We start from the raw sequence: 22,606 nt of genomic DNA on the forward strand, positions 1-22,606 counted from the left end.
GCGCCTGCCAATCGGTAGCCCCGATCACGGGCCTGGCCACCGTGGAGGACCCCCCCCCCTCCCCCTAAAGCCAATAAATAGATTTGGCTATTTAGTTATATTAGGAAATATGTCAAGAACCTAGAGAGGGTGCAGAGGAGATTTGTCATAATCTATGGATATAGGATTTATGTCGAGAGATTAGAGAAACTGGACAAATTGTTATGATCTTGTATGCACTACCTGAAAGGTTGAAGCAATTTCGTAAATTACAATCAAAAGGAAATTGGAAAAAAATAATTGAGGCGGAAAGAGTTTCAAGGCTACAGGGAAGGAATGAGGGAATGGGGCGAATTAAATAGTTCTTTTAAAGAGCCAGCAAAAGCACGTGTGCCGAATAACCTCAGGCTGTGCAGTATCACTCCATGAGATCATTCTGATCACGAATAAAGAGATTAGACCGGAACGCCAGCACTTGACAGCTTTTTCAGTGCCTGACACAATCTTATACAGCTGAGGGGTCCAAGAGGCTAGAAGTTATTGTCGGTGAGAATAATTAGTGGAAGCTTAATGTTTTACAATTGAATTCCAATTGAAATCAGCTAAACTAACACAAAGGACCGTGGAGTTTTAAACCGACATTATGTCAAGCAAGAGTGAGTGAGTTTCTGCAATCATTAATGCAGGTTTCAAAAATACTGGACTGAGCACTGCTGCTGCCTATTAAATTGGCCAGACCCCGATATCAGATTAGCATGGACAATAGGTTTCTGCTGATTGTGGCTATTTGAGGAGGCTATTCAAAGTGAACTCATTTTTTTAGGCACCAATGTACTAGTAGGCATGTTTTAAAAGTTAGTACATATTTAAAAAAATTAATTTACTAAAAATAACTAATCAGTGTGTACCAGTGACACCTGTAATTGATTCAGTATGTATTTTTTTAAGTCATTTTCAGTTATTTAAAATCATTGGACACTTCTTACAAATGCTGGGTGGGATTCTCCAGTCCGCCAGCAACATTTTCCAGCTCATCCACGCCTGCAGCAGGATTCTCTGTTCCCTCAGCCGGCCAATAGGGTTACCCATTGTGGCAGCCCCATGCTGTCGGGAAATCCATGGGCACGGGTGTGCTGCTGGCAGAACAGAGGATCCCGCTGACCGAGAATTCCGCTGTCTGTTTTTCTGAGCCTGAACTTGTATCTTTCTCTAATTTCTCTCCTGTCTTCCCTCATGGTTTCACTGAGCTTATCATATCCATGAAAGGCACTTCCTATTCCCTCATGTCCACTAAACCACCCGACTTCCCTTCCTGGTTTCCATGCTGGTTTGTATTGTTAACCTGTTGGACTTTAATCTGGTGTTGTAAGACTTCTGACTGTGCATATCTTTGGACTGTGGGAGGAAACCAGAGCACCTGGAGGAAACCCACACAGACACAGGGAGAACGTACAAACCTCAAACAGTTAGTCAGCCAAGGCTGGAATCGAATCCGGGTCCTGGTGCTGTGAGGCAGCAGTGCTAACTATTGAGCCACCGTGCCGCCCTCGCCACCAATTCCATCCCTCCCCCTGGAAACCCTCCGAGGCTGAACCAGATCATTTGCAACCTTGCTGTCTAATATAACTCCAAGATGAACTTCAGACTGTATATCGACACCATATCTAAGGCCACTTAGTTCCACCTCCATAACCTCAACCCTGCTCTATGCCTGTCTCAGCCCATCTGCTGATTAAGTGCCTTGTCTTTGCTACGTCTAGACTTCACTATTCCAACTTCAGCTGGCCTCCCACATTCTACCCTTCATAAAATTGATGATATCCAAAACTCTGCTGCCTGTGTCCTTACTTGCTCTAAATCCCACTCATACCTATCACTCCTGGACTTTCTGACCTGCATGGGCTCCTGAATAAGCAATGCATCAACTTTAAAATGTTCATCTTTTTTTCCAAATCCTTTTATTGGCCTCACCCCTTATTATCTTTGTTTTCAGTTGGGTAAAGTGGGGGAAGTTTGATGGAGAATGGTTATTAGGGTGTTTATGTAAGCCATGTTGGCTGGGTTTTGTTGTTTCAGGTGTGTGGTTGCTTATTCTGTTAACATTTATAATATAAATGCCTCAGTAAAGTATTCAAAAAATATATATATATCTTTGTTCTCTCCTCTAGTCGGCAACACTTTGAGATCTCTGCGCTCCTCTAAATCTGACATCTTGAGCATCCCCGATTTTAATGGCTTCATCATTGATGGCCGTGTCTTCACTGTCAAGGCCCTAGGCTCTGCAATTCCCTCCACCTTTGCTTCCTTCTTTGATCATTAAAGCTGCTTTGTAAATGGATGTTATTGTTGTTGTTCAGATGCAGCACGGCAGCAGGATTAAGGTTTAGAAGCATTCCTTTATCTGGTATGTGATTATCAACTTCAACAGGTTGCCAAAAAGAATGATAGAATCAAGAACACTGGGTTCATTAAAGAAACAGCTAAAACACTGAAATGGAAAGATGATAAGATCAGCAATTACAATACTCTTTTGTCTTCACAGGTAGTGGTGGTTTTCTTCAGTGACCTTTTCTTCAGAAGAAGCTGAAAGAAAATAATTTCTCCTGAAATCAAGTTCACATTAATAATGTGTCAATCAGCCATTTATAATTGTTCTCCACACACACATCCCTTTACTAATCAGGGACAAGAGTATCCCAAGAAGACCATTTTGAATGATTTTATTTCTCTATATTTAACTAAATGTTTGTTGATCCTGTTGAATAGTGGTTGTTTAGGAATGTGGTTGACCATTAATGATATGATCAAACTTTCATTCCAATTTTAAATGTGCCACCAATTCTACTGCATTAAAAATAAATCAAATGGAAAACAGCTGACTTCATACTGATCTAGCAAATGTACAGCTCCGGCAGATATAGAAAAACAAGCTTCTCGTAATTACAACATCCACTAACAAAGTTCCATAAGATAATGTTGTAGACGTTGTTCAGGTGTCTGCTCTTGCTTGTGGAGGCCTCCATGGGGAGATGTGAAAATCTGACTTTTCTCAAAGGCACTTTTCATCTTGTTGCTAAGGTTCTTGTACAGTGGCAGAGACTGATAACCTTTTTGTTACTACTGTATCTGCCTTCCATCAGTCCCTGTTGGATTGGATTTGGATGTTATTTAGTGTCATGTGTACCAAGATACAGTGAAAAGTATTTGTCTGCGAGCAGCTCAACTGATCATTAAGTACATGAAAAGAAAAGGAAATAAAAGAAAATACATAATAGGGAAACACAATGTAACTACATAACGCCAGCATTGGGTGAAGCATACAGGGGTGGAGTGTTAATGAGGTCAGTCCATAAGAGGGCCATTTAGGAGTCTGGTAACAGCGGGGAAGAAGCTGTTTTTGAGTCTGTGCGTGGTCTCAGAATTTTGTATCTCCTGCCTGATGGAAGAAGTTGGAAAGCCAACAGCAAAACACATAATAATAATAATAATCTTTATTGTCACAAGTAGGCTTACATTAACACTGCAATGAAGTTACTATGAAAAGCCCCTAGTCGCCACATTCCGGCGGCAGTTCGGGTACACAGAGGAAGAATTCAAAATGTCCAATTCACCTAACAAACATGTCTTTTGGGACTTGTGGAAGGAAACTGGGGCACCCGGTGGAAATCCATTCAGACACAGGGAGAATGTGCAGACTCCTCACAGACAATGATCCAAGCTGGGAATCGAACCTGGGACCCTGGCGCTGTGAAGCAACAGTGCTAACCACTGTGCCAGCATGTCCTCTCCTCACCTCTGATTGTCCTTTATAAGAACCACGAGTAGTCCAGTTCCAGGATGTCACCTAGAGTCGGGAAATAGACTTCTATTCATTAATATGTGTGACTGTTGAAGCATACTAGTCACCTGGTGCACACTATCAATAGGTAAAGTAAAGTCGCCATAGTCCCATATGACCATAGGCTGCCTTTCTCAATGAAGGGGAGAGCTGACTGGTGGCGATTTAGTCTGACGATCACCATGCCTCATGCAAGGTTAAGAAGGCGGGGCTTTCATGAATAACTTCTGCCGGTACAGGAATTGAATCCACGCTGCTGGCCTCGCTCTGCATCACAAACCAGCTGCCCAGCCAACTGAGCTAAACCGGCCCCCACACTGTCAATATAACAGTACCAAAAGAGGTACTGATTCCATCCCTGAGGGGTGTGGCAAATATCCCAGTTTTCAGGCCATGCGACTGTTCACCGCTGCAGCCTTTGCTGACGACAGCAGCTTTTCTCTCACCAGCCTGGTGATCTGAACAGGCCAGCTGTTCCAGCTGTCTGCAGAGGTGCATGTATAAAAATAGACTTACATTTATACCGGGCCTTTCATGACCTCAGGATGTTGCAAATTGGTGTACAATCAATTAAGTACTTTTGGAAGGCAATCGCTGTCATAACATTTGAAGTGCAGCAGTCAATTTTTGCACATAGCAAGGGTTCACAAACAACAATGTGTTTTAACAATCTGTTTTTGAGATGTTGGTTGAGAGATAGATATTGGAAAGCTCACCAGCACCTCTTCAAAATAGGGCCATGGGATCTTTTATATCCACCTAAGAGATCAAATGGATCTTCCGATTAAGGCACTTCCTGAGAATTACATTTGAGTGTCAGCCTACATTTTGTCTGGATTTGGGAATTTGAACCCACAGCCTTCCGATTCAGAACTGAGAGTGCCAATACTGAGTCACAGTTGACACCTAATAAGAGTGTGCTTCAGCAAAAAGGCCGCAGGGTATCCTGACTTGTTTACTGCTGAGCTGCACCTACATTTATTAGTTTTCACCGCTACTCAGTGGCTGCCATGCTGAATTTCTTTGACACAGAATTACTGGTATTACAGACATGGAGCTTTGGGCACCACACCTGAATTGCATTCGGTAGAGCATTGGTCTTGACATGGATGCAGCACGGATTTACCAGAAAGATACTGGGGCCAAGAGGCTAAAATTCTAAGCCGCAGCTTGTATTCCCTTGAATCTACAGATTAAGGAATGATGTGATAGAAGTGCTTAAAACAGTAGATGTGGAGAAACATTTTTTTCTGCGAGGTAATTAAGAACAAGGGGACACAATCTTAAATTCACAACTAAAGCATTAGCAACAAATTCAGTAAGCACTTTTCCACATGGAGGGAATACCACCCAGAAAATGCTGGGAAATTAGGGATTTCAATATGGACACACCTAAGTTGTTGTTAGCTAAGGATATCAAGGGATAGGAAGCAAATACAGGAAAATTGAATTGAGACAGTTGCTTTGGAGTGAACAGGAAACCAGATTGATGCACAGCATGAAATGGAACTTCCAGGCCTCGATGGCCCTGGAGGCTCAAGGCTTTCAGGATCTCATAACTACCATGAACCAGCCGTGTTTATGACTGTGTCCTAAATCTGTGACCTCCCCTTACTAAATCCATGCTGACTTGTCCTAATCTGACCCTGCACTTCCAAGAATTTAGAAATCTCATCCTTAACAATGGATTCTAGAATCTTGCCAACAACCGAGGTTAGACTAATTGGCCTATAATTTTGCATCTTTTTCCTTGTTCCCTTCTTGAGGGGGGTTACAACAGCGATTTTCCAATCCTCTGGGACTTTCCCTGACTCCAGTGACTTTTGAAAGATCATAACTAACGCCTCCACTATTTCTTCAGCTATCTCCTTTAGAACTCTAGGATGTAGTCCATCTGGGCATAGAGATTTATCAATTTTTAGACCTCTTAGTTTCTCTAGCACTTTCTCCTTTGTGATGGCTACCATATTCAACTCTGCCCCCTGACTCTCCGGAATTGTTGGGATATTACTCATGTCTTCTACTGTGAAGACTGACGCAAAGTACTTATTTAGTTCCTCAGCTATTTCCTTGTCTCCCATCACAAAATTACCAGCGTCATTTTGGAGCGGCCCAATGTCAACTTTTGCCTCCCGTTTGTTTTTAATGTATTTAAAGAAACTTTTACTATCATTCCTAATGTTACTGGCTAGCCTACCTTCATATTTGATCCTCTCTTTCCTTATTTCTCTCTTTGTTATCCTCTGTTTGTTTTTGTAGCCTTCCCAATCTTCTGACTTCCCACTACTCTTTGCCACATTATAGGCTTTCTCTTTTGCTTTGATGCATTCCCTAACTTCCTTTGTCAGCCATGGCTGCCTAATCCCCCCTCTGATAACCTTTCTTTTCTTTGGGATGAACCTCTGTACTGTGTCCTCAATTACTCCCAGAAACTCCTGCCATTGCTGTTCTACTGTCTTTCCCACTAGGCTCTGCTCCCAGTCGATTTTCGTCAGTTCCTCCCTCATGCCCCTGTAGTTACCTTTATTTAACTGTAACACCTTTACATCTGCTTCTACCTTCTTTCTTTCAAATTGGAGATTGAATTCGACCATATTATGATCACTGCCTCCTAAGTGCTCCCTTACTTTAAGATCTTTAATCAAGTCTGGCTCATTACATAACACTAAGTCCAGAATGGCCTGTTCCCTCGTGGGCTCCATCACAAGCTGTTCCAAAAAGCCCTCCTGTAAACATTCAATGAATTCCATTTCCTTGGGTCCACTGGCAGCATTATTTACCCAGTCCACCTGCATATTGAAGTCCCCCATGATCACTGTGACCTTGCCTTTCTGACATGCACTTTCTATTTCGTGGTGCATTTTGTGCCCCCGGTCCTGGCCACTGTTAGGAGGCCTGTACATAACTCCCATTATGGTTTTTTTGCCTTTGTGGTTCCTCAACTCTACCCACACAGACTCCACATCATCTGACCCTATGTCATTTAGTGCTATTGATTTAATTTCATTCCTAATTAACAAGGCAACCCCGCCCCCTCTGCCCACCTCCCTGTCTTTTCGATAGGTTGTGAATCCCTGGATGTTTAAATGCCAGTCCTGAACCCCCTGCAACCATGTCTCTGTGATGCCTACCACATCATACCTGCCAGTCACAATCTGGGCCACAAGCTCATCTACCTTGTTCCGTACACTGCGCGCATTTAAATATAGCACCTTTAATTCTCTATTGACCGTCCCTTTTTGTTTTCTTAGTGTGGTGGACCTTGGTTTACTGAGCCTTTCCATACACTGTGTCATATTTTGTGGGATGGGGACTATCATAACCTCTCCTGAGTTTTGTCTTTTCGTGCTTTTTTGTATTCCTAAGCAGCTACGCTTCCCACTGATTACTTCACCTCTTGGTTCCCTGACTTTCCCTTCCCCCCCCCAATCTTTAGTTTAAAGTCCTATTGACCACCCTATTTATTCTTTTCGCCATAACACTGGTCCCAGCTCGGTTCAGGTGGAGACCATCCCAACGGTATAGGTCCCCCCTGTCCCAAAACTGATGCCAGTGTCCCATGAAAAGGAACCCCTCTTTCCCACACCACTCTTTCAGCCACGTGTTAACTTCCCTGATTCTTGCCTCCCTATGCCAATTTGCACGTGTCTCGGGCAGTAATCCGGAGATTATGACCCTTGAGGACCTGTTTTTTAATTTGAATCCTAGCTCTTTATAATCTCTAAACAGGTCCTCTTTCCTAGACTTGCCTATGTTGTTGGTACCGACATGGACCACAACAACTGGATCCTCCCCCTCCCTCTCCAGTATCCTTTCAAGCCGGTCAGAGATGTCCCGCACCCTAGCACCGGGCAGGCAACATACCATGCGGGACTCTTTATCCTGCTCACAAAGGATACTATCTATCCCCCTGATAATAGAATCCCCTACAACTACAACTTGCCTATTTACTCCCTCCCCTTGAATGGCCTGCTGAACCATGGTGCCTTGGTCAGCTGACTCATCCTTCCTGCAGCCCTGTTCGCCATCCACACAGGGAGCAAGTGCCTCATACCTGTTGGACAGAGTCAAGGGCTGAGGCTCCTGAGTTCCTGACTGCTGGTTCCCTTTACCTGCCTGACTTGCAGTCACACCCTGCTGTCCCTGGCCATTGGCAGGATTTAAACTACTTACTCTGACAGCTGTGACTGCCTCCTGAAACACAGTGTCCAGGTAAGTCTCCCCCTCCCGGATGTGCCTCAGTGTTTGAAGCTCAGACTCCAGCTCATCAACTCTGAGCCGGAGCTCTTCGAGCAGCCAACACTTACTGCAGATGTGGTCGCTGCAGCTCGCAATGGGATCTGCCAGCTCCCACATCAAGCAGCTCAAGCACATCACCTGACCAGCCATCACTAATTAATTAATTCGTTTAATTTAAGTTTATGAGTTTAGCTGTGTTTTTTTTTTAAATTTGGGGCAGATTTGCTATCAACCACTCAGATCACAGCTTCCCTCTGACGTCACTTTTGGAAAAAAAAACTGGAAAGCAGGAAGTTACCGTTAGGTTTTTATACTCACAGAGACTGCTCCTCCTCCTCCGAACGGCTCCCGAAATTAGGCCCGAAGAAAGAGAGAGAACAAACAGTAGGGAAAAAGCACCTTTTCCCACTCTTCACCGAATTACCTCACTGCACCAAATTACCAAATTCTCACTCGGTCTGTATCTCTCTCACTCAGGCTGTGTCTCCTTGACCTGCGCAATGCCCTCCACCCTCCCTGCCTCCATTTTTAAATCCCAAAGTCCCCCTCACTCCCTCCGCCCGATGATGTTTTAGCTATTCTTGAAGAAGTAGATATATGGTTTCCATCTCTGGGCAAACCCCTCCACAGACCCTCTCAAGGCGATCTTAATTTTTTCCAATCTAAGGAATTCTGCAAGTCACTCACCCACACCCCCAGCTTTGTTGACCCCAGGTCCCTCTATTCCAGCAAGATCCGCCTTGGGCTACCAGGGAGGCAAAGGCCAAAACGTCAGTCTCTCTCTCACTCCCTGGACTCTCGGGTCTTCCGACACTCCAAAAATCACCACTTCTGGACTTGGGACAACCTTCACCCTCAGCACCTCAGGCGCCATTTCAGCGAACTTCCGCCAGAACCCCTTCAGTTTCGGACAGGCACAGAAGATGTGGACATGATTCGCAGGTCCCCCCATACACCGCCCACACCTATCCTTCACCCCCATTACAAAACCTGCTCAATCTGGCCACCGTCATATACGCCCTATGGGAGTACCTTAAATTGAATAAGGCTAAGCCTAGCACATGAAGACAATGTATTCACCCTCCTCAGAGCCCCCTCTCATACCCCCGCTTCCACCTCCCTCCCCAGATCTTCCTCCCACTTTCTTGTGACCTCTCCTATTGGGGTGCCCCCCAGTCTATTAACTCCTTATAGATCTCTGAAACCCTACCCTCGCCAACTCATCTTTTCGATACCACCTTGTCCTGCAACCCCGGGGTAAGCAGGTTGGGAAAGGATGGAACCTGCTTCCTCACATAATCCCGAACCTGTTAGTATCGGTACCCCTTCCCACTGGGCAGCTCATTCTCCTCTATCAACCCCTCTAAGCTTGAAAAGCTGCCCCCCATGAACAGGTCTCCAAACCGCTTGATCCCGCCCACCGTCACCCCCGGAATGGCGCATCCAGCTCCCCCTGTGATTTCCTCAAACCGAGGCGCCCTCCAGCCTCAGGTGCTGCCGCCACGGCCCCCTCACTCTCAGGGCTGCCACCACCACAGGGCTTACGAAGTACCTGACTGGTGAGGACGGCAGAGGTGCCCCTAAGCTAGTACCCTCACACAAAGCTGCCTCCATCCGCTCCCACACCAACCCCTCCACTACTACCCACTTCCTGATCATGGCTACATTTGCTGCCCAGTAGTAGTTCAGCAAATTTGGCAAGGCCAGCCCGCACCCACCCTGCGCCCCATTCCAACAGCACCTTCTTCACCTCTGGAGTGTTCCCCGCCCACACAAATCCCAAGATCAAAGCATTAATCCTCCTAAACAAGGCCTTTGGAATAAAAATTGGAAGGTTCTGAAACACGAAAAAAACCTTGGGTGTATCGTCATCTTCACGGACTGCACCTGATCCACTAATGGCAACAGGAGCACATCCCACCTTTTAAAATATCCCTTCATTTTCTCCATCAACCATGCCAAATTCAATTTGTATAGTTGCTCCCATCCCCGCACCACCTGGATGCCCAGATACCTGAAAGTCGCACTTACCACCTTAAATAGCAGCTCGCCCAACCTCTGCTGCTGCCCCCTTGCCTGGAATGGAAATACCTCACATTTCCCCATATTTAACTTATACCCAGAGAACTGGCCAAATTTCTCCAATGATCCTCCTCAATACCTACCAATGGGGCCGATATGTAAAGCAACAGATCGTCCACATATAGAAAGACCCTGTGCTCCAGCCCCCCCCCACCCCCCTGCACTACCCCTGCCAACTCCTTGATGCTCTAAGCGCCATTGCCAGTGGTTCAATCGCCAAGGCAAAAACTAACGGGGAGAATGGGCAACCCTGCCTTGTCCCACAATGCAGCCCAAAATACCCCAAACTAACCCAATTCGTCTTTACATTCGCTACCAATGCCTGATTCAACAAGCAGACCCAATCCACAACCCCCTGCCCGAACCTGAGCTGCCCCAGTACCTCCCACAGATATTCCAATTCTACCCGATCAAAGGCCTTCTCATCCATAGCGACCGCCACCTCCTCATTCTGTCCCTCCGAGGGCATCATTCTCACATTCAGCAAGCGCCTAACGTAAGCCGACAGGTGCCTCACCTTTACAAACCCCATCTGGTCATCCCCTATCACCCACGGCACACAGTCCTCAATCCGGAAATCAGTCCCCCATCCAGAAATCACCTCATTCCCCCCCCCCCCCAGCCGAGGGCACGATTCATATAGCCTCTTGTAAAAGTCCTCCAAAACCCTATTCACCCCCATCGGGTTGAAGACCACTCTTCCGTCCCGTTCTTCACCTTTCTGATCTCCCTCGCCGCCTCCTGCTTCCTCAGCTGATGAGCCAGCATCCTACTCGCCTTCTCCCTGTACTCATAGACTGCCCCCCACACTTTACGCAACTGCCCCACCGCCTTACGTGTAGACACCAGCCCAAACTCCATCTGGATCTTCTGCTCTCTTTCAACAACCCAACCTCCAGGGCCTCCGAATGCCTCCTATACACCCGCAGAAACTCATCCACCAGCCTAGCCATCTCTGCTCCGACTCATCTTTATATGCCCGTATCGATATAAACTCTCCCCTGACCACTGCTGTAAGCGCCTCCCATAGTGTGGTGGCTGAAATGTCCCCCCATGACATTCAGGTCCACATACCCCCAAATGGCAGCCCTCACCCGCTCACACACTTCTTCATCTGCTAACAACCCCACATCTAACCTCAACTGTGAGCGCTGCCCCCCTCCCCCCCCCCCCCCCCCCCCCCACCTGAACCACTTGCAAGTCCACCCAATGCAGCGCATGGTCTGAAACAGAATCGGCGGATACTCCAAGCCAACCACCCCAGACAGCAGAGTCTTATCCATCACGATGTAATCGATCCACGAGTACACCCTGTTGTAGCCATCTGGGATGGCCACTTCCAACCAGGAACAGAGAAGGTCGCAAAGCACAGCGGGAAAAATGGACAATGCGAGATTCAGGCAGGCTCAGAGCCTGAATGTATATTTGTGAGTGAGGAATCCAGATGGTATCAAAACCCCCACCAATTAGTATTTGCTGGCCCATCTCCGCCAGACAAAGGAATGGTACTTGAGCGACCGGTACAGTTCCAGACATTTTGGCGCCACACCCTGTACTAGGGAAGCGTAAACAACAGGGTCAATGACCCCTTGGGACACGCCCAGCCATCCAGGCATCCGCCCCTTTATTGGTTCAAATCGAACATCGTGATCAGGGATCACCCAATTAGTGGGGTCCAAACTGAAGGACCGCCCAAAAGAGCGTGAAAACCCCCAAGCATAAGAAGAGAGTCCACCATGTGTTCGGCCTCTTTTGGACCTGGCGCTCCGGCAACGTCCATCTCCAATCGCAGCACCACCAGAAGCAAGTTTAGGTTCAATGCCCGCTACCAGACAGATGAGCCCAGCTGAGCAGCAGTTACTTCTACAGACCCGATATATCCAGAACCGAACAACGGACACTGTTCCTCTGACCTAAGCCGGGTACCTGGAGTTAAGTACAGGTTGTCATAGTTGATAGGTGTAGTTTAACTAGTAGTGTTTATGTTGCATGAATAATTGTGTGTGTAAATAAAGTACCCTTGAACTTGAACTAACTAACTGGTGTTTGGCTCTTTGATCGGTAGCCGGTTGAACCTTGTGGTGGTATCATTTGATACCTGGCGTCTCTGAGCAATAGAATATTGATATCCAAAGGAAGGAGGGTAACCTCACTGATTGCCATAGTTACAGCAGGTAAAGAAAGACAACAGTTATTGGCGACCTCTGACTGGTCTTGACCCAGAAGCGACCGTGTCACTCCGAGAGAACCCACAAAGCTTTTGAATTAGAAATCCAAATTGGCAAAGTAAAAGAAACCACAAACAAAACCAGTATCGATCAAACCTCCAAAATTCGGAAGTGTGTAATTTGCATGCGTACTAACAAAGGTAACCTCGCTAGATTTTGTTGCGTGAAACTTTCGGGAGTTGCATAAACCAGAAAATAGCTTGAGCCGTACCAGTGTTTGCACCACTGCTTTATTCCCCCTTGTTCCAAATTCCCAGTAGAAACAGAGATAATTGTAGGGATGACAATGAAGGCAATGGAACGCCTTATGCATCCACAAGAGCCCGAGGTCGCAGCGACCAACAGAGCAGAACAGTGTCCCATATGGGAAGAAGAGATTAGGAAATACCTAAAGGGGAAAGGATGGCCCCTATGGTTGGAACTTTGCGCAAATGAGGAAACAGGTCCTGGCAGCATAGGACAGACTTGGTGGGACAGCCTGACCGAGATCCACAAGAAAAATTTGAGTAAGGTTCGTAAGCCGATGGCAATCGTGTCCTGCTTGGCACAATTGCGAGGCACAGAGGAGGTTGTGAGGGACGCTCCGTAGACAGCTTGAGGAGAAGGAGAGAAATAGAGAGGGAAACACGAGTGAATGTGAGAGATTAAATGAGCAACTCCAGGAGCAGCTAGCGGCGAAGGACAAGGAGATGGAGAATGTCAAGAGGGCACACCAATCTTCTCTCGCCCACCTCAGCAGCTTCCAGAGTCAATACGATAAGGCCTACCAGGGCACGCAACGTGCGGTACTGGTAAGGGAGGAAACAGAGAACCAGCTAGAACAGTTGAGGAAACAATGTGAGGATTTGAAGGCAGCCCTCCGAGCACTCCACAGTTCCACCATGGAACAGAGGCAGAGTTTGGTGGATTATGCCAAGTGCAGGCAGCAAATTGCAAGATTGCAATCCGTTAAGAATGGGTTCAGAGATACGCTTGGCCCACAGCTAGATCAAGAAGATGGCCTCGATTGGCAGGCCCAATGGTACGTGAACGGGACAGAAAATCAGAATAGAGCCCCCCAGGCCCCGAAAAGAAAAGCACCCGCACCACTGACTGCACAGGCAACACCCAACCCAATGAACCCCATCACTATGCAGCGCAGGGTCACCACAGAAGACCAACCCGATTTTGTGTACACCACCCCATTAACCACCACCCAGTTAAGAGATGCCCGCAATAACATTGAGACTTTCCACCCCACATCAGGCCCATACCAGACCCACACCACTTTTTCGAACAAGTTAAGCAACAGACTCTCATGTACGGTTTGGACGAGCAGGAAGAAGTAAAGCTCATAGTGATGAGCCTTGACCCGTCGGTTAGTTCAGCCCTTCCCGACGCACACAATGTAGGAGGAGGTAGCCTCCAAGACATGTAAACAGCCATTTTAGACGCCATTGGCTACAATAGAGGAGATCCGGTACAAGGACTCAACCGGTGCAGACAGAAAAAGGGAGAGCATCCAACAGCATTTGCCAGACGCCTCTGGATCCACTTTACCGCTGTATTCGGTGAGTTAGCCCACGCCCATTTATTGGCAGACGATATGGACAAATCGACCCGTACTCTAGTATCCCATGCCACAGAGGCAGGACAAAAGGCATGTGCCAACTATGACCCCTCAGACCCGGCACACAATGAAGTGTGGGTACTGAAGCCATTATCCAGAGCTTGGGAACAGTCCCTACAGAGAAAGACAGAGCAGGAAAGAATAGACACCACAATGAATCGAGTAAGGACACATCAAGACCCCGCATGGGTAAATGAAGGCAGAAGTAACGCACAGCACCTGAAAGCACAGGAATGTTACAATTGCGGACATGAGGGACAATACGTATGAGAATGCAATGCCCCCCTGAAACAGCAACGGAATCAGCACACAAATGCCCCCCCTAGAATCAATGCCAGACCCATCCACAGTGTTAGCACCCGAGCAGATAATTTGGCCAGAAACGGCACCGATTGACGGTGTTTGGGCTCCCCAACTTGGGTTTGCGATACCCTTTGGGATAAGTCCGGAAGACCGGTAGTTGCAGGCACAGTCCAGGGACACCGAGTAGAGTTCCTTTGGGACACAGGAGGGTCCCGAACCACGTTAATCTCCTCCATGATGTACCAGCGAGATATATGGCCCACCACGGACACCATTACCCTTAGTGGCTTTCCAGGGCACCTCCAGCAGTGACACATTACAGCCCCTGTGGATATCCAGATTGGCAACATTAAAACGAAACACTCAGTCGTTTTGGTAGATTTACTCCAGACAGCAGAACACATCTTGGGCATAGATTTTATGAGTGCACACTACCTTTCTTTCGACCCCGTAAATAGATGTGTATGGAAAATGGCTAGAGCAGCTCGAGCCCCCACCATGCTCACAGTAGGAGACTACGCACACAGGATTAGCTCGGTGGGAGAGTACTGGTTTGATCCAGGAACCACAGATAAAACGGTTAGAGAAGTCTTGAAAAGACATAAAGCATTGTTTGCCCAGCACAAGCACGACTGTGGCAAAATCCCAGGAGTGGTTAACATTACAGGTCCCGATCCTAAGTCCCAGAAACAATACTGCTTCCCCCAGCAAGCCAAGGGAGAGATAGCCAAAGTAATCCAGAGATTATTGAACCAAGGAGTGATTCGATCCGTAGCATCAACGAACAATGCCCCGGTTTGGCCCATAAGGAAACCAGATGGTTCATGGCGACTGACCATCGATTATAGGGAATTAAACAAAGTAACTCCGTTAGCAGCCCCCACCGTTGCCACAAGTCCCGAGACCATGTTAAAACAGGGACTCCAGCCAAAATGTTTCACGGTTTTGGATATTAGCAATGGCTTTTAATCCATACCACTGGACAAAGCGTGCCAGTACAAATTCGCGTTCACTTTCCAGGGACAGCAGTACACGTGGACGTGCCTTCAACAAGGCTTCCACAACTCCCCCTCCATTTTTCACAGGCAATTGGCGAACGGCTTATCAAAATTTTCACGCCCTAAATGCCTTGTGCAGTATGTGGACGACTTGCTCCTACAGACTGACACCAAGGAAGAGCACATTTTGCTTCTTTCAGAATTATTAGGACTCCTCAAAGAAATTGGATGCAAAATTAACCCAAGGAAAGCACAAATTCTCCAGGAAAAGGTCACTTATTTAGGTATGGTCATCACGCATGGTAAGCGTGAAATAGAACAAAAATGGATAGATTTGATTATAAAATTGCCCTTGCCCCAAAATGTTACAGCACGCCGGTCATTTTTAGGACTGGTCGGTTATTGCAGGAACCACATATACGGTTTCGTCACAAAAGCAGCCCCACTTTCCAAGCTCCTTAAGAAACAGGCCCCATGGAAATGGCTTCCACAGCACACGGATGCCGTAGATACATTGAAACGCACCCTAAGCACAGCCCCCGCTTTGCAAGCCCCAGATCCACACTCTCCATACGCGATAGAGGTAGCGACCACAGACCGAACCCTTTCGGCCGTACTTCTGCAGGAAAGGCACGATCGTTTAGGACCCGTAGCCTATGCCTCACGAGTTTTAGATCCAGTAGAGCAGGGATTTTCAGCCTGCGAAAGGCACCTGCTCGCAGTTTTCTGGGCGGTACAGTACTTCTCGTACATAACCGGACTCAACCCCGTAACCATTTTGACCAAGCACATCCCGACACAGCTACGATGAGACGGGAGACTAAAAGACAGCACAGTAAGCCAAATTCGAGCAGTGCGATGGACCCTACTCCTACAAGGACGCGCAGGGACGGTCTTTAGAAGAGATCGCATTAAAGTTGCCTCGACATTTAGGTTCGCAGGCAGCCGTGTTAGCAACCATTCCTTACATTGTGCAGCACCCAGATTCGTTCCCGACCCCAGCAGACATATATTCAGACAGTTTGTATGTCTGTAACAGCTTGACAGAATTCCTACCCCTGTGGGAATCTAGAGGATTTATATCCACCGACGGAAAACCCCAACCCTCAGAGCCATTATTCAAACACATCCTCCAGACATCGAAAGGTAGAAAATATGGAATAGTTAAAGTTAGAAGTCACCATCGTTCCTCCCCACCCGGTAACGTGAAAGCAGACGCCCTAGCGAAAGCAGGCTCATGACATGGGTGCTTTTGGAAACCCCCCGAGAGTGCCCCAGTACACGTGGTTCAGGCCTCACAGACCAACATTCAAGACTTAGCCCAAGCACAGAAAGAAGACGAGACATTAAAGGAAATTTTAAAAGGAAACTTCCCAGCTCCCTACAAAATGTTTAAAGATACTTTAACGATCCATAAGGGAATCATTTTAAAAGATGGTATTTATGTAGTCCCCACCCAGGATAGGAACGAGATCATTTGCAAATTCCACGATGGACATGGACACCAAGGGGTAGAATCCACCCTTGCCCACCTCAGACCTCCCTGCTGGTGGCTTGATTTAAAAACCGATGTATTTCATTGCATTGAGAATTGCTTGATTTGCGCACAGAACAACCCGGACAGATATGCGAAGAAAGCTCAGCTAAGACACACCCGCCCTGTTAATGGCCCTGTGGTGATGTGCATCAATGTAAATGCATGTAGGCTAGCTAGACACTAGAGGGAGCACCAAAGACATCACACACACACTCGACCAATAGATCAGTTAGATAGGATACGGCCAATGGACATTCACGATACACACAGAGGTGACACGACCACAGGAGGGCACTACACCAACCCATATATAAAGGACACCACACACATGACCTGGCTTTTTCCAGTGGAGACAGTCAGTGAGTACAGACACAGGGTTGATTCAATATTACACCCACCACCTGGATTGCAGCAACTGGTTAGTCAGACTGGGTAGCTATAGTAGGATTAGCAGTAATGTCGAACCCGAGTAATAGAGGTGTAAATAGCTTAATAAACGTGTTGAAGTTATCGCCACGTCTGAACCTTCCTTTGTCAAGTGCACCACAAGGAAGCCGCTTATGTTACCTACAACATAACAAATCATGGTACCAGGACTGAACTTTCAATCCAGATAGCCATACCTCAGCGTACAGTGACAACCAGCAACGATACCCAGGCAAGATGTTCGAGATCCGGGTTCCGCAGCAGCTCCAGTGCCACGGCGATCTCCGTGAAAACTGACGGGTATTCTGGCAAATGTTTGAAATCTTCCTGGTGGCAGCCGAGCGAGAAGAAGTGGCCGATCCTGAAAAAACAGAGCTTCTCCTCACCATCGCCGGTGCCAGAGCAGGACAAATCTTTTAAAAATTCAAGTTCTCCAAAGGGCAAAACAGGAGCGACTTCCAGGCAGTCCTAGACAAATTCGGCAAATACTGTGAGGAAAACACACTCCAACCAGCAAGTAAAGGTAAGAGAAGCGCCAGTACTCACCTCGAGGCCGAGATCCCAGAGCTGAGAACAATATTGGTCGGCGGCCATCTTTCTAAAGCGACTGCGCTTGTGCAGTTGCGCGTGAAGCACACAGAACGGGAAGGTCCGTTTGCGCATGCGCAAGACGCCGCGCATGTGCAATCACGAAAATGTCCATTGGTAAAGGAACAGCGGGGGCTGTTTAGCACAGGGCTAAGTCGCTGGCTTTGAAAGCAGACCAAGGCAGGCCAGCAGCACGGTTCAATTCCGGTAACAGCCTCCCCGAACATGCGCCGGAATGTGGTGACTAGGGGCTTTTCACAGTAACTTCATTTGAAGCCTACTTGTGACAATAAGCAATTTTCATTTCATTTCATCTGCGCATGCGCAATCGCTTCCTGCGCGTAACGTCACTTGCCTCATGACGTCAGAGGCCCCGGACCACGCCCATTTAAAGGGGAAACGTCCCAAATCAAAGAAAAAATCTTTTAAAGCCGTAAAACTACCTTCCTTCACCTGGAATGACAGCACAATGCCTCAATTTGAACCAGGGAATGAAATTAACCTCCGAGGAACCCTGCAACAAGCAGTTACCTACGCCCAAACTGATGATTCCGACCTTGAATAATTTGATACCGACTTTTACATTTTCTCTGGACCTCGCGAGTCCAATGCCAGCTCCGACGCAAACAGTGATGAGATGGTCCTAGAACACTACGACTCGGATGAACCTTTCACCTTAGGAGGCTGCCCCAGCACCAAATCCGAACCGCAACTAGACGTGTTGCACATTGGCGACCCCCGTACTGAATCCGACGCAGACGTGGATTCGTTCTTCGGATTTGAGGATCTTCAGCCCAGCAGATATGACATCCCAACTCGTGAGTGCAGGATGATGCTGCAGCCTGAAACCAAGAGACAGAGAGTGGTACAAGCCCACAGAGAGCGGCCTGCTGCCACACAGAGCGTGGTCCACGCACCGCTCAGGGTTCCCAACTGCACGAAAGATGACACGCAAGACTCCACACCGCAGTCCTTGCATGAGCAAGAAGTGACTCCAGTGTCACAAGCCTCCACAGCGAGCTCGTGGACAGACTCCACAATTGTAGAAACACAAGACTCCAGAGCGCAGTCCTAGCACGGCCAAGAAGTGACTCCAGTGTCACAAGCCTCCACAGCGATCTTGTGGACAGACTCCACGGTAGAAGCAATGCAAGACTCCTCTGACCAACTGACAGCAGACAATGCAAGTCTACCATGCTCAAGTAAACAGCAAGAAGACTATGACAGTCTACCACGCTCCAATGCACAGCAGGACAACCATGACGGTCTATCATGCTACAGTGAAGAACAAAGCGACGATGTCAGTCCAAGCCCAAATGAAGGACAACAGCAAGACAATGACAGTCCACCCACATTGTTTGCGCTATCAGATGAAGACTCTGACAATTTACCCAACCCAAGTGAACAACAAGCAGCTACTGAGGATCTACCCACTGTATGCGAGATGAGTGACGACAGCATCCCACTTGCCATGCTAAATTTGCAAAGTGACAGACCTCAGCTAGTGTGTACAGAGGCACTCGACTATCACTGTGAGACCACAGGTGACTCCGGTGACACCATGATACTTCCACCCTCATTCGCTCAAACCTCTCCAGGAGTCAATGCATTCCTGCAGGTTCTGACTCCAGACATGCAGCTTCAAGAAATCTCAGCTGACTCCAGTGAACCTGCTAAGACTCCGGACGGGGAGCATCAACAAACCAACACTGACTCAGTTATAACAGACTCCAGATGGGGAGCAACCAAACTCTGACTCTGATTCACGTAAGCCGGACTTTACTCCAGACAGGGAGTGCCGTAACCTCAGTGATGGCACGCTCAGGGTGACAGCAGATGCCACAACGACAGGAGATGGGTCACTTAACAATTACACTGGGTCAGTAATAACAAGCAGCGGCTACAGTCCAAGAGGAATACACCAATATTCACCGCAGCTATATCCACACATTTGTTTTACACCAGCAGTGCAGCCAATGACAGCTCATGCTGGACAAACCCAGTATTCAGGCATGCAGCAGCCAGCAGTCTATGCAGCATATTCTCAAACAGGCCAGCACTACGGATTGCCCACTAATGGAATCAAGACCGAAGGAGGACTACCACAAGCGCAATCTGCACTACAGACTGGATGCCTTAGTTACAGCCCAGGATTTGCTGCACCCCAGCCTGGCCAGACGGCATATTCCTATCAGATGCAAGGTTCTAGTTTCACACCATCACCAGGTATTTATGCGAGCAGCAATTCTGTTTCCAGGTTGACAAGCTTCAACGGTTCTCAGCAGGATCACCCTTCCTGCACAGCATGTGGCCAGAACCAATATGTACAGTCTTATCCAACTTCAACATATGGCACATCCATGACCTTGAATGGTACTGTTGATGGTACCTCTTCAACGTCAACACCTTATCAGCTACAAGATGCCATCCGACAGCAACATCACAAACATCGAAAAAATAAAGGGGCCTCCAAATCAGACAGCGAAGTGATTTGACCACTTCTTGGTTCCTGTGGCACAGGGACGTTGATGGCGTTCATAACCGAGAGACATTTGACCATGATGATTGATGGTTTTTGGACTCACACGAATGATTTGGACTTATTGTTTAATCACTGTTCCCATGACTTGCGTATATACACCTTAACGTATCTACCTGTATTTTGTTCAATTTTCTTAAAGTGTACAGAAAATATGTAACATATAAAAAAGGGGGGATGTGGTGATGTGCATCAATGTAAATGCATGTAGGCTAGCTAGACACTAGACACCAAAGACATCACACACACATACTCAACCAATAGATCAGTTAGATAAGATAAGACCAATGGACATTCACGATACACACGGAGGTGACACCACCACAGGGGGGCATTTCACCAACCCATATATAAAGGACACCACACACATGATCTGGCTCTTTCCAGTGGAGACAGTCAGCGACGAGAGGCACAGGGTTGATTCAATATTACACCAACCACCTGGATTGCAGCAACTTTTTAGTCAGTCTGGGTAGCTATAGTAGGATTAGCAGTAGTGTCGAACTGGAGTAATAGAAGTGTAAATAGCTTAATAAACATGTTGAAGTTATCTCCACGTCTGAACCTTCCTTTGTCAAGTGCCCCACAAGGAAGCCGCTTATGTTACAACATAACAAATCAGGCCCATGGACAAACTTGCAATTAGACTATATTGGCCCCCTCCCCCCCTGCAGAAATGGATACAAATATGTGTTGGTTGTCATCGACACATTCACAAAATGGGTAGAAGCTTTCCCTTCACGAACAAATACGGCCAAAGCTACGGCCAAAATTCTAACTGAACAGATTTTCACCAAATGGGGACTCCCCCGTAGTATTGAGTCGGACCAAGGTTCACACTTCACAGGCAGAGCCATGAAAAATGTCATGACGATTGTTGGCATAAAACAGAAGTTTGACATTGCCTATCACCCGCAGTCCAGTGGCATTGTGGAACGCATGAATCGGACACTAAAGTCCACACTGAGGAAAATGGTGCAGCAGCAGAATACGACATGGGACACAGTGCTCCCACTCGCACTGATGTTTATTGGAAACACGGTATCAAGTTCAACAGGTTACACCCCCCATACCCTCATGAACGGACGACCCATGAAGGGTACTGAGTATTTATTTGGACTTGATTTGGCCAGCCCCGCAGTCACCGCCCTGACCCACGAGAAAGCGGTCCAAAACATGTTGGAGAATATTAAAGCAGCACAGCTCGCTGCAGCTGTTCGACTAGGCGCTAGACGAAAGCAGAGTAAGGCCTACTTTGATAAGACAGTACACCCGACAGAGTATCCAGTTGGACAGCAAGTCATGATCTCCTTGTACAACCCCAGCTCATTCCTCTCCCCTAAATTTGCAGGACCCTATTCAATCTCTGACAAAGTAAGCCCCTCAGTTTTTAAAATCACATATCCTAAAGGAAAGTCAGGATGGTTCCATGTAAACCAGCTTAAGGTTTATGGAACACAGTGCAGCCACTCGCACCACCTCTCATTGGCAATGGCAGACAATGGAGACCTGCCCACTGACAGCCCAATCCCGCCCTCCCCCAGCAGCGACAGCACGCCCACAAGACATGACCTTGACTCCGCCCCCAGAGTCAAATTTCACCCTAATGCTTGATTCGGCTGCTAGCGACAGCGATAGCGACAGCGACAGCAAAACTGACGCCCTCAACAAACCCGATCAATGGAAACACAGACCAGGCCCCAGTCACTACAGCCCCAGTGACACCGACCACGATATGTTCAGCCCCTTAGAGACAATTTATTTGCCGTTACCAGAACCTGACCCACCACCTGACAATAGCGATTGCCCCCACTGCCCCTACCGCCCTACAGAATTCAAAACACTGGCACCGCAATAATTCCTGTTGTCTGACACGGAATGACGAGATGGACCCCACATTGGCACACGCCACATTGGCACTCAAACTCCAGGCATGAGTTTGGCACCCGGGATTTGGTGATGACTCCGAGACTGACTCCCACCATGCTAACCGCTTTGAGACCCTTTTTGGAACCTTGAGGTGTCCAGGTGATGAGAGAAAGGAACCGATTGAGATTTACCGTGTCCCATTCCCTTATGGAACCTGCCCGCTTTCTTCTTTAGTTTGCTTTTTTAATGTTGAATTTTCTCTCTCTTGTATGATTTTGTGTGTCGGCCTCACGAATAATTTCTTGATACAGTAATGACTACTCTTCTGACGCCACATGGCAGTTAAAGGCACAAGTTTGCTGAAGTCCATA

The 22,606-nt window shown here is 47.4% G+C and overlaps 1 protein-coding gene across 4 annotated transcripts in view; it reads left to right on the forward strand.

Annotated features, from left to right (window-relative positions):
- The window catches only part of saxo4 (stabilizer of axonemal microtubules 4), a 344,826-nt gene that overhangs the window by 321,940 nt on the left and 280 nt on the right, over positions 1-22,606 (forward strand). For 2 of the 4 annotated variants that reach the window (XM_072466827.1, XM_072466826.1), the window contains exon 14: positions 2,522-2,846. The exons of 1 other annotated variant lie outside the window; for it this stretch is intronic. The gene's annotated coding sequence lies outside the window, so the exon portion shown is untranslated. Of the gene's footprint in view, positions 1-2,147; positions 2,399-2,521; positions 2,847-22,606 lie in introns of those variants that run through there. One more of the 4 variants, XM_072466828.1, reaches the window with a different exon arrangement.

Source organism: Scyliorhinus torazame, chromosome 10 (assembly GCF_047496885.1).
Source record: "Scyliorhinus torazame isolate Kashiwa2021f chromosome 10, sScyTor2.1, whole genome shotgun sequence".
NCBI classification, from domain to species: Eukaryota; Metazoa; Chordata; class Chondrichthyes; order Carcharhiniformes; family Scyliorhinidae; genus Scyliorhinus; species Scyliorhinus torazame.